The following is a 14,029-nucleotide window of genomic DNA, read 5'->3' as shown; positions in this document are numbered from 1 at the left end:
CTGCCACAATCCAAATATGTGCATATCAGGTGAATACGCCATGCTAAATTGTTCATAGTTTTCAGGGATGTATGTGGGTTAGGATCCTTTGTCGGGGTAAATGTGTAATATTAGGTTAGAGGAATGGGTCTGGGTAGGTTACTCCTCGGAGAGTCGGTGTGGACTTGTTGGGTCGAATGGCCTGTTTGCACACTATAGGGATTGTAATTCTAAACCCAATTTGGTATTATCGATTTAGAATAAGACGAGAGTCCCCAATTTGCTATAAACCATTTAGACTGCCTCAAATTATTTTAAAAGGGTAACTTGGATGCCACCCTTTTCTTATTTTAAAGGTAGATGTGAATTGGTTGTTCCAGATGTGATGCTACTAGTCAAACCCATCCACCATTAAACAAAACACAATATATTTAAATACTCTAATGAAAATCCATACACAATGACGAGGAATTTAGAATAATTTAACTATTGGAAACCTTAGCCGAATAATGGATATAATACCTTCTACAAAACCACTGTTCAAATATACTAGCATCCCATAAACACACCCTTTAGCAAAAAGGAACATTCAGACATACATACTTCATACAGTTCTCCAATCCAGGAGGAATCAGCATCAGCATCAGGTTTCAGAGACAGTAGCAGCTGGGGATAAGTTACTAGGCCGTTGTTACTGCTATTTATTATAAACCCTAAAAGCATTGTAAGTTATTTACTTGAGCCTTTTTCAGTAGGCAGTTTGGCCTTTAAGATCTCTTATTTTAAAAAGGAGAAAATAATATTTTTTTTAAAAAAGCGACAGCATTGTCACACTGTTTAGATGCCTGGTCCTTTACTTAAGGGACTTCCTCGTGTGACTGATCGCAAGATCACCTGAGAGGGAAAAATGCAGGCACAGACCAAGTTACAAAGATGTGTCTCATAACTTCTAAAACACCCCTGTCCATGGACCATCACATGGGACATACCGCAAAGTGAACAACAGCCTGACACACACCATTTCACTCTTTCTGAACTACACAATGCCAGCACTTGATACACTAGGGAGCCAAAAGCTAAGCCCAATGAAAGAGACAGAGGGGCAGAAAGATTCACATAAAAGACAGAAACAGACAGTTAATGAACGGAAAAGATATTGTGGAAATATGGGGAATCAGACAGGGCAGTGGGACGAACTGGAGAAGTGAGATCTTCAAAAGTAAAATGACAAGAATGAGAACATTGAATAAAGACATTGTCAGATCAGCTGAAATGGTTTGTTACATCAAATTCTCAATCTGCTTCACAGAACACCACAAACAACATAAACTGGGACAAGATGACAGTCCAGCATGGAGAGCTGGGCAGACCTTGCTAGTGTGCTCAGTAAAACTGCACTATTTGCCCAGCATGAGAGTATTGCAAACTTTGCTCTCATATGCTAACTATACTCGCATCAGGTTACTGCCGACAATGGGAAGGTTTGCTGCGTGTATGTGTGTGTGTGTGTGCTCATCAGAAACTGAGAGAGAGAGTGCGTGTGTGTGCGCGCGATTGGCGTGGTTGAATGCGAAACTCATTGTTTGAGAAGCAATGTACATGGACGAAACTATTTTAAATACGAACAACAGGCAGGCTTTTTGTTAATCAACAGAGAGAGAACGAGAGAAGTTTCATGGAGAGATGAGATAAAGTGTTTCAGAATATCAAAATAAAGGCATTACCAGACACAATAGCAATACACATCGGCGTGCACATGAATGACAGATGGATGGGAGTTTGGTGTGAGTTCGAATCAGATTTGCTTCGGCAGGTTTGAAGCCGGGAGCGTCAGCAGCAAATTATTGGCTTCATTAAGCCTGTATTTCATAGCTCAAGGTTCAAACAGCAGACGGAATAAGATAGCGAGATATATTGTAACGTGGTGAGTATTTCAAGTTAGAAATGGTCAGGGCATGCTGTCAGGCATCAGCTCATGGTCAAAGGGATCTCCCACAGTCGTGACTTGTCTACTTCAGTGGCAGATATTGGCCAGGGATGGGTTGGAAACAGTGGAAGGAAGTGGAGTTTGTAACCAGAACAGTAGAGAGTGACGTCCATGCTCTTAATATTTAAATAACAAAGGCAATGATACGATAAATTGTAGTTCGCAGATGGAACTGAGTAAGTAGATCAACATAGAGACCCATGAGTAACACTGCCAGAGCAGAGAGGGAGACAGTAATTGAACACATTCATTGATGTAGTCAGTAGTGGTCTGTAGAGTATTTATCTGGATTGAGGGTTTCAACAGGAATATAATAGTGACAAGAAGTGTAGACTATATAAAAGAACAGTAATACAGTCATAACTGGTTCATAGAAATAAAATCTGGACAGTGACACTTACCAGGAATACAAACGATAGCCAGGAAAGGATAATAAAAATATTAAATAATGAGAAGAGTGTAATAAATCCGCAATGATAATGACCACCAAGAAAATGCAGAAAGATGCCATACATAATTGGATAAACTCCTGTCTATTGTTGGAACATGCCAGTCTAATGTTCCCAGATTCTGATATATTTTTGGAACATTCCAGTATAATGTTCTCAGATTCTGATCTCTCCTTCCCCTCTCTCTGGATCTGCTGTTCCCAGTCAGTGCTGTCGGTGATGGTCCCGCTCATGTTATTGGATAACACATTGAATGACGCCCATTTATCATTAAAAGATGGAAACCCTCCACTGGGATAATTAGAAACCATGGAGATTGGCTTTAATCACAGTCACTGTACAAAGACTGGGAAACTGAGCAAAGGCTATGACAACAGATGAATGGACACCGCAGAATGGAGACAGACAGGCAGGAGTGTTCCCTCCCAATTGGGGAACACTTCAGTGATCCAGGACCTTCATCCTTTGACCGACGGGTGACAAATCTCCAAGGTGGACTTCAGGACAGGCAGCAGTGAAAAGTGGCCGAGCAGAGGCTGATAGCTAATTTCGGTATCCAAAGGGAGGGCTTCAAAAGGGACCTTGGGTTCATGTCACATTACAGGTGACCACCATTGCACTATACACACCCAGACACTCCTACTAACACACACAAACACGCACACACACACGTACACAGACACTTTAACAGACACTCACACACACCCTTACAGACACTCGAACTCCCACAATCACATGGGCATCCTCTCAGAGACTTAGAGCACTCTACACTCATGCACACACATATACACTCTCTCACTAACACTCAAAATCCCCCAGCCCAGACAAGCACACACACTCCCACACTCACACATGCACACCCTCATAGACATAAGACACTCTACGTCAGTACACACACACATATACATTCTCTCTCACACTCACCACACCCCAACCCAGACCGACATACACACAAACACACACACACACATATTTTGTGGGGTGAATTTGTCCTTGCAGAGTTTTATTATACTACGCTCAAAGACTGCATGAATTCATGTAAAACTCTGTTATTTCACTTTTCAGATTTGAATCAATCTAAACATAATGGCATAGATAGAGAACACAGGGGGCGAACACCTTCAAAATATTGTCTAGCTAACACTCATTGTTACTGCTAAATTGAGAATGCAACTTTTTAAATAAAAAGTTTTGTGATTTACATATGAAAGAAGTGAAACTATCATGGTATTGGAACAGATGAAAGACTCAACAGACAATCAAGGTATTTTTCAATGTATAATTTCAGTTACATCTCACTGTAAATTTTGGCTATAAATTCTGTGCCTAAGAAGTGTGTCCTCCGCTATCACCTGATGAAGGAGCGGCGCTCTAAAAGCTCGTGTGCTTCTCATTCAACCTGTTCGACTATAACCTGATGTTGTGTGATTTTTAACTGATTACACCCCAGTCCAATACCGGCATCTCCAACTCGTGACTGAGCAAACAGGCTCAGTTAACCAGTTCCACACATCACTTTCCATATCACTATAAAAGGGACAATTTACTGGGTTTGGATGGAATGGATGAGGGTTGCTGAGGGGTGGACCATAAATCTTTAAATATTTTTAATCTTTTTTTTAGTTGTATATGAGAGTATTAACAGAACACTGCAGGGGTCTATATTTGTTCCACTCTGTTTATGAGAGGAGGCAGTTATAAAATAACAGATCGGCTGCATAAAAAAGTCGGGTGGGCAAGTTTCTAGATACCTTAACCCAAAGTATAATCCTTATTGACCAGTGTGAGGCTTATCCTGGTTTTAAGTGCCCTGCTATCAAATCCTTTCATAACCTTGAGACAGAGAATTGAGACTGCTGTTCAGCAACAGGCCGAAGCAATTCTGTCTCTATGGGCCTCTTAGAGAGGGATAAAAGAAGGCCATTGAACCTATATTCGCCTGTTCGTACTTGAAAAGGTGGAAATATAGAATATTGGCACATATTGCCAACATCATTTAAGAAAGTAAGGAAAAAACAGGTTACCAGAGATTGGTGAGCCTGACGTCAATGGTAACTAAATTGTTGGAGGGGATTTTCAGGGAAAGGATGTGTATGCATTTGGAAAGACAAGGACTGAATAAGGCTTTGTACATTGGAGATCACGTCTCACTGACTCAGTGAAATTTTTTGAGGCAGTGATGAAGATCATTAATCAAGGCAGGTCAGTGGATGTTGTTTTATGGAATTCAGTAAGAAAACCAAAATGTTCTACATTTTAGACTGCTTGACAAGGTTAGACTGCCTGCCAACCTTGAAAGAGATGTGTTGCTGAAGCTGTATGAGGTGTTTCTGAGTGGGCACCGGGAATACATTGTGTTGTTTGTGTTTTTGTAACTGGGAAGGAATAGACCTCTATCAGATACAGTTTTATGACTGCTCGTAATCCACCGGTTGCTGTGTCATTTAATGTCTCTGGTCTGTTACATAAGAACAGGAGGAGGCCATTCAGCCTTTCCAGTCTATTACAAAGGGCCACGAGGAGCGCATTCGGCCTCTCGAGTCTGTTACGGAGGGGCAGCAAGTGTTTATTTAACTTTCAAGTCGGTTACTCATAAATATTAGTTTTAAATTAGTTTTGGAATAGGAAAGACCTGATGTAAACATTAAAGTTCTAACTTTGAACAAGGCCAATTTTGAAAGTGTTAGGCGAGCCCTGTGAAAGGCTGATTGGAATACCCTATTCACAGCTAAATGGATGTTTGGAAAATGCAAGGCAATCAAAACTTGGTTTCAGAGAGTCCAGAGCCAACGCGTTCCCATTAGTGAGAGGGGCAAGACTGGTGGGTGCAGGGAGTGCTGGATGGCTACATATATTGATGCTCTCGTCAAGGTAAGGAAGGAGGCATATGTCAGGTAAACAGAGCTGAGATCAAGTAAATCCCGAGAGGAATTATAAGGGCAGTAAGTGCATAGTCAACAGGGAAATCGGGCCAGAAAAATGTCGACATGAGATGGCTTTCGAAATAGGGTTAACGTGGCTTTGAAGAAATTCTACATATTCTTTAATGGTAAAATATTAACTAGGGAGAGAACAGGGCCCCTTAAAGATCAGTAAGGCTACATATGTATTTAAATACAGGAGATTGGAAAGTTACAAAACAAGTATTTCTCCTCAGTATTTAATGTGAAGGAGATTACAAGAGTGAGAGAATGAAGAAATATATAGTGATACCTTGAAACGTATCTATATTACAAGGAGGTGTTGGACATTTTTAAACACATAAAGGTGAACAAATCCCTGGGACCTGAGCAGTTGTATCCCAGATGCTTGTGGGAAGCTAGGAAAGAGATTGCTCAGCATTTTGCTGATATATTTGTAACATTGATTTACACAGCTGAGGTGTCAAAAGACTGGAGGGCTGCTTACGTAGTGTCATTATAAAGAAAGTAAGGAAAAAAAAGGGTAACTATAGATCAGTAAGCCTGACTTCAAGGGTGCCAAAATTGTTGGAGGAGATTTTGTGGGAAAGGATGTATATGCATTTGGAAAGACAAGGATTGAAGAGGGCTTTGTACATTGGAGATCACGTCTCACTGACTCGGTAGAATTTTTTAAAGGAAGTGATGAAGGTGATTGATGAAGGCAGGACAGTGGATGTTGCCTTTATGGAATTAATTAAGAAAACCAATTTGTTCTATATGGTTGACTTGTTAACAAGGTCAGACTGCCTGGAATACAGGGAGAGCTCGCCAGTTAGATCCAAGATTTTCTTGAATATTGGAAACTTGGAGACCTGTGACCAGTGGCGTGCCACAAAGATCAATAGTGGGTCCACTGCCTTTTGTTACTTATACAAATCATTTACATTTGAGTATATGAAGTATGGTCAGTAAGTTTGTAGATAATACCAAATTTGGTGGTGTAGTCGACATTGAAGAATGATCACTCAGACTATAATGGGACATTGATTAGGTGAGTCGAGGAGTGGCAGATGGAGTTCATTTTAGTTAAATGTGAAGTGTTGCATTTTGGCAGACAAATCAAGGCAAGACATGTAGGTAGGGCCCTGTCGAAAGCTGCCAATCAAGGAGAACTCCATAGAAGTTATCGAATCCCTACAGTGAGGAAAGAGCCTATTCGGCCCATCGAGGCTACACCGAACCGCTAAACAGCATCCTACTGGACAAACCCCTGCCCTATCCCTCTGAGTCTGCATTTTCCATGGCTAATCCACCTCGCCTACACATCCTGGGTAATTTACGCAATTTAGGATGGCCAATCTACCCTTATCTGTATGTCTTTATACTGTCAGAGCAAAACATAACATCTCGAGGAAACTCACACAGACACGGGGAGAATGTGCAAACACCACACAGACAGTCATTCAAGGATGGAATTCAACCCAGATCGTTGTGCTCTGAAGCAGCAATGCTAGTCACTGAGCTACTGTGTCACCTTGTGGGGCAGGTTCTCCGTTCCTTGAACGTGCTTTCACAGGTAGACAGCGCAGTGAAGAAGGCATTTGGTGATCTTCCCTTTACTGGTGCGTGCTTTGAGTCTAAACATTTGCATGACATGTTGCACCTGTAGGGGACATTGGTTTGGCTACTTTTGTAATATTGCCTTTAATTCTGGTCACCCTGCTGTCGGAAAGATGAGTGCAGAAGAGATTTAAAAGAATGTTGCAGATGTTGGAGGGTTAAAGTTACAGGGAGAGTTTGAACAGGCTGGGACTATTTTCAAGTGTTGAGGCTGAGGGGTGACCTTAACGGGGTTTATAAAATCATGAGGGGCAGAGATAAGCTAAACAGTCAATGTTTTTACCCAGGATAGGCCAGTCCAAAATTAGTTTAAGGTGAGAGGGGAAAGATTTCAATCGGGACATTTTCACACAGATACTGCTGTATGTATGGATTGAACAGCCAAAAGGGGTAGTGGAGGCAGGTACATTTACGCCATTTAAAAAGCATTTGGACGGATTCATACATGGCAAGTGTTTAGACAGAGATGGGCCAAGTGTTGGCAAGGGGGACGAGATTTATTTAGGATATTTGGTCGGTATGGACGATCAGACTGAAAGGTATTTTTTCTTGCTGTACATCTCTGAGACTCTATTGCCTCTTGAGTGTGTAACACAGGAACAGGAGGAGGCTCGTCAGCTTCTGAATTCTGTCAGTCAGCTTGTTTGCTCAATTACTGAGAGTCAAATACAAAAATACATCATTCAGATTTTGATGGTGTTTTACAGAAACAGGGGAAAGGCCTTTAGTCAAGAGAAGCTATAAGTAATGTGAAGAGGCCATTCAGGCCCTCGACTCCATTCCACAGGAGCATCAGGTGAGCACAGAGCTATTGAAGCCTGTTACACAGGAACAGGAGGAGGACATATATTTTCACAAACCTTGGATCAGGAGGTAGTCACTCAGCTGCTCAAGATTGGGACACAGGAACAGGAGGCAGTCATTCAACTGCTTGATAATGTGACACAGGGACAGGAAGGATTCACTCAGTGCTCGAAACTGGGGCACAGGGAAATCTGGAGGTTAGTGAGGCCCCGGAATCCTGTTACACAAGGACAGCAGGAGGTGACTCACTCCTCACCAGTATGGGACACGAGTAGAGAAGGGAAGTTTTCTTGGAACAGACAGAAGTATATGAATAAATTGCAATAGTGGCCCATTCAATCCTGCCCCACCATTCACTAAGACCACGGCTGATCTGATGGTGATTCCATCATTCTATTTTACGGGGACGCCCTTCTCTGCAGCCTCTGCTCCATTTGTTGGTCATGTTGCCGACACAGATGCTGTAACAACAGTTACCATGACTCATCCAGACGAATGGGTCTAACCGGATGAGTCGAGATTTGAAGAGTCCAATCACAAGAATTAAAACACAAAACAAAGGCATTGCCAGATGTTTAGTTCTCTCACATTCGCATCCAACTCACATAACCAGCCCATCTATTACATATTCAGGATGGAGCACTGTGTAGGTTCAGCTGGGGTACAGCTCTATGCAACCCAGCAATGTCCAGAGTGAAACTCTGTGCAGCCCACACCAATGCTTGATCTATAATCCTGGACTAAATGTCCAGCATGGGGAGCTGTGCAGTCCGCACTGGTTACAGGGAGAGTTTGAATATAAATATATATAAACATACATATATAAAGCCAGGCTGTTGCATTGTTCGGTAACACTGTATTAGATCACTGCCCAGTGTGGAGAAACTTGTAACCAATGCTGAAAGTGACAGGATGTGCAGTTCCCATCCATTTATAACTCCATATCTCCACTGTGCCTTGACAAGGTATGCTGTGAATGTGAAAGTCACTGAGACGAAGAGATGTAATTGGAAACAATTTAAATACCAATAGTTCTGATTAAGGCGAGTATCACTCTAGTATTTAAAGATGAAATAACTGAGATAATATCCAATGAGGTTTTGTGAATGGTACAACAAGTAAGAAGGGGTGGGGGTGGTAATGGTACAGTGGTTGCACAATAAGCCTTCAAATAATCAATGGGAATTAGAAGAACAAATATGCAGGGAGACTGGAGAACCTGCAGGAGCAATAGGGTTGTCATAATAGGTGATTTAAATTATCCTAACATAGACTGGGAGTTCCAGAGGGTTAAGAACTTAGATGGAATGTAATTTGTTAAGTGTGTTCAGGGAATCTTCCACAAGCAGGATGTAGAGGGTCCTTCTCGGGAAGGGACAAACTGTTGTGAAATAGGGCAGGATAGGTGACGGAGGTAAAGTGTGGGAGCATTTTGGGAAAAGTGACTAGAGCTGTATCAATTTTTAAATAGTTATGGTAGAGACAAAATTGGTCCACAGATTCAAGTTCTAAATTGGGATAAGGCGTACTTTGTTGGAATTAGACAGGGGATTGCAGGGGTTGATAGGAGTAGTTTGTTTCCAGATAAAAGGATCCTGGGCAAGTGGGAGGGCTTCAAAAGTGAGATAGCTCGAGGTCAAGGTTTATGTTTTCCTGTGAGGGTGAAGGGAAAGTGAGGTTGGAAGAGCGAACCATGCATGACAAGAGATATTGCGGCTCTGACCAGCAAAAAAAGGAGGCATGGCTCACGTACAGGCAGCTGGGATCAATGAAATGCCTGGAGGTGCACAGGGGATACAGGAGTTTACTGAACAAGGAAATCAGCAAGGCGAAAGTGGGGTATGAGATAGCCTTGGCTGAGCAGAATGGGGTGAATCCAAATTCATCGAGTTTAAAGTGAGGACTGCAGATGCTGGGTGGGGGTCTGCTCCGGCCCAACCAAACTCATCTCTGCATACCTCGATACGGTCCTATCCCCCTCAGTCCAAGAACTGCCCACCTACATTTGGGACACCACCCACGCCCTCCACCTCCTCCATGATTTTCGCTTCCCCAGTCCCCAATGCCTTATCTTCACCATGGACATCCAGTCCCTGTACACCACCATCCCCCATCACGAAGGTCTCAAAGCACTCTGCTTCTTCCTTTCCCGCCGTACCAACCAGTACCCTTCCACTGACACCCTCCTCCGACTGACTGAACTGGTACTCTCCCTGAACAATTTCTCTTTCCAATCCTCCCACTTCCTCCAATCCAACGGAGTAGCCATGGGCACCCGCATGGGCCCCAGCTATGCCTGCCTCTTGGTAGGAGAAGTGGAACAGTCCATCTTCTGCAGCTACACTGGCACTACCCCCCATCTTTTCCTCCGCTACATTGATGACTGTATCGGCGCTGCCTCGTGCTCCCACGAGGAGTTTGAACAGTTCATCCACTTTACCAACACTTTCCACCCCGTCCTCAAATTCAACTGGACCGTCTCAGACTCCTCCGTCCCCTTCCTAGACCTTTCAATTTCTATCTCGGGCGACCGAATCACCACGGACAATTCCTATAAACCGACCGACTCCCACAGCTGCATAGACTACACCTGCTCCCACCCTGCTCCCTGTAAAAACGTCATCACATATTCCCAATTCCTTCGTCTCCGCCGCATCTGCTCCCAGTAGGACCATTTCCAAAACTGTACAACCCAGATGGCCTCCTTCTTCAAAGACCGCAATTTCCCCCCAGACGTGGTCGACGATGCCCTCCACCGCATCTCTACCACTCCCCGCTCCTACGCCCTTGAGCCCCGCCCCTCCAACCTCCACCAGGTCAGAACCCCACTGCTCCTCACCTACCACCCCACCAACCTCCATGTACAGCGTATCATCCGCCCTCATTTCCGCCACCTCCAAAAGGACCTCACCACCAGGGATATATTTCCCTCTCCTCCCCTTCAGCGTTCTGAAAAGACCAGTCCCTCCGTGACTCCCTCGTCAGGTCCACACCCCCCACCAATCCAACCTCCACTCGTGGCACCATCCCATGCAATGCAAGAAATGCAAAACGTGCGCCCACACCTCCCTCCTTACTTCCCTACAAGGCCCCAAAGCATACTTCCATATCCGCCACAAATTCACCTGCACCTCCACACACGCCATCTATTGCATCCGCTGCACCCGATGTGGCCTCCTCTCTATTGGGGATACAGGTCGCCAATTTGCGGAACACCTCTGGGACACCAGGACCAACCAACCCAATCACCCCGTGGCTCAACACTTCATCTACCCCTCCCTCTCCACCAAGGACATGCAGGTCCTTGGACTCCTCCATCGCCAGACCATAGCAACACGACAGTTGGAGGAAGAGCACCTCATCTTCCACCTAGGAACCCTCCAACCACAAGGGATGAACTCAGATTTCTCCAGTTTCCTCATTTCTCTTCACCCCAACTTGTCTCAGTCAAATCCCTCGAACTCAGCACCGCCTTCCTAACCTGCAATCTTCTTCCTGACCTCTCCATCCCCACCCCATTCTGACCTATCACCCTCACCTTTACCTCCTTCAACCTATCGCATTTCGAAAGTCCCTGCTCCCTACCTTTTATCTTAGCCAGCTGGACACACTTTCCTCATTCCTGAAGACGGGCTTATGCCCAAAACGTCAATTCTCCTGTTCCTTGAATGCTGCTTGACCTGCTGCGCTTTTCCAGCAACACATTTTCAGCTCTGAATCCAAATTCAGTATTGTAAAGAAAAAGAATAACTATAGAGAAATTCGGACGTCTTAAAATCAAAAATAGGCATGCATAAGTCAAACCTCAAGAGATGGCTAGGTACTTAATTTTCCTTCTGTGATTATCATGATGAAATACGAGAAGAGCTGTGATCTTTGGGAGGTTAATGGTCATATCTTGGTACAGTACCTATCACAATAGAGGTGCTGTTGGACATATTGGAATGCATAAAGTCAGATAAATCTCTTGGTCCTGACCAGATATATCTAAGAGCACTGCAGGAGGCGAGAGTAGACCGTTCAGGGGCCAAGGACCCGGAGGACTGGGCAGTAGAAAATGTGCCCTCATTCAGAAGGGCTGCAAATAAATGCCTGGGAAATATAGACCAGTAAGCTTCACATCTGTTTCCGGAAACCGCTTGAGAATGTCCCGAGATATAAGATAGGCATGCATTTGGAAAGTCAGCTTGACATGGTGCAGTCAACATAGCTTTGTGCGTGGCAGATCATACCTTACAAATTTTGATAGAGTGTTTTGAGGAAGTGACCAGGAAGTTTGACGAGGTCAGTGTGGTGGACATAATCTGTATGGATTTTAGTAAGGCCCTTGATAAGGTTCCACATGGCAGACCGTTCTAGAAGGTTAGATCGCATGGACTCCAAGGTAAACTGGCAAATTGGCAACACAATTAGCTTGATGTTATGAAGCGAATGGCTACTGTGGAGGTATGCTTGTCGGACAGAAGGCCTGTGACTAGTGGAATTCCTCAGAGGTCGGTACAGGGCCCATTACTGTTTGTTATCTATATTAATGATTTGGACCAGAGTGCACAATGCAAGGTTAGTAAGTTTGCAGATGACACTAAAGTAGGAGTCATCGTTTACAATGAGGAATATTATCAAAAATTGCAGCAGTACCTTGACCAGCTGGGGAAGTGGGCTGAGAAATGGCAAATGGAGTTTAATATAGATAAGTGTGACGTCTTGCATTTTGGAAAGTCAAATCCAGGTAGGAGTTTAATGATGAATGAGAGGGCCTTCAGGAGTGTAGTGGAATAAAAGGAGGTTGGGGATCAGGTGCACGGTTGTCTGAAATTTGAGTCACAGATACACAGGACAGTGAAGAATGCTGTTGGCACACTGGCCTTCATCAGTGCATTGAGTATAGAAGTTGGGACGTTATGCTACAGTTGTACAGGATGTTGGTTAGGCTTCAGTCGGAGTATTATGTTCAGTTTTGTTCAGCTTGCTCTAGAAAGGATATTATTGAACTAGAAAGAATGTAGAATAAATTTACAAATATGTTTCTTTGGCTAAGGCTCTAAATTATAGTCAGAGGTTGGACAGGTTAGAACTTATTTCTCTACAGTGGAGGAAACTGAGAGGGTTCTTACAGAAGTGTAGCTTTTATAAAATCATGAGAGGCATGCATGGAGTGAATACTTCAAACTTTTTCCCAAGGTTGGGGAATCGAGGACCAGAGGACATCCATTAATGTTTGGAAAGGGAAAAAAATAAAAAGGAACCTGACGGGCATTTTTTTTTATATGTGTATAGAGTGTGGTACGCCTACAGACTGAGCTGTCAGTGGAACTGATTGAGGTGGGTAAAATAACAACATTGAAAAGGCATTTGGACAAATACACAGATAGGAGACGATTTGAAGGACACAGAACAAGGGCAGGGAAATGGGCTGAGTGTGGATGGACATTTTGGTTGGTATGGACCAGCTGGGCCAAATGGCCAGTCATATTGGCAGTTTTGTGCAGTGTGACTGTAAATGAATGTGTTTTGGAGTGGAACCGGGAACAGAGAGAGAGAAAAAATGCAATGGATGTAGATGTTCACAGTATTCAGAATGCTGAAATGAAGACATTTCGATATGTCATACAACACGGGTCAGTATTTCCAAGAATTATGAGTGAAAGGGATATTGCTGTGAGTTCACGTGATGGAGAGTTTTGATAAGCATGTGTTGTGCAGCTTTGTAACTGGGATTGAGGACAATAGAGTCTTCACCTCGCAGGGCTGGATCTAACAAAAAACTGTCTTAGTGACATTTTCATTGAGTGTGACAGAGGGGTTGTCTGCACGAGGCCGAGCTAGTTTCCTGGTGCGATCTTACCAAACTCATCTCATCACCTACCCACCCCATTCTATGGTGTCCCTCTCATTCAATGCCAGCCCGATTCTCCCACCCATCATGACTGGAGGTACTCAAACTCGCCCGGATGCCCCTGGATATTGGGTGATCCCTGACACTGGTGCCATCTTTAAAAGGTCAATAGGCACACGGTTTCGCTTTCTCAGTTTGGAGCTGCTGTGCACATTTTTGCCAAGCTTGGCAGCTAAGGGGAAATTACGCCACAGTTTTTCGACAGCAGCACGGAGGTCCTAGTGAATGGGCTAGTACAAAAGGGGACCATTCTCTTCCCAGAGGGATCACACTATCAGATTCACCGAGCCTGGTCTGAGCTCGCCACCCACCCCAATGCAGTATCTGTGGTCTGGAAAAATGTCCAGCAAAACAGGACAAGTATCAATAACCTTCCCCACTCTGTCAAGAT

The sequence above is a fragment of the Chiloscyllium punctatum genome, chromosome 18 (assembly GCF_047496795.1).
Source record: "Chiloscyllium punctatum isolate Juve2018m chromosome 18, sChiPun1.3, whole genome shotgun sequence".
Classification (NCBI taxonomy): Eukaryota; Metazoa; Chordata; class Chondrichthyes; order Orectolobiformes; family Hemiscylliidae; genus Chiloscyllium; species Chiloscyllium punctatum.
This window is presented reverse-complemented; position numbering follows the sequence as displayed.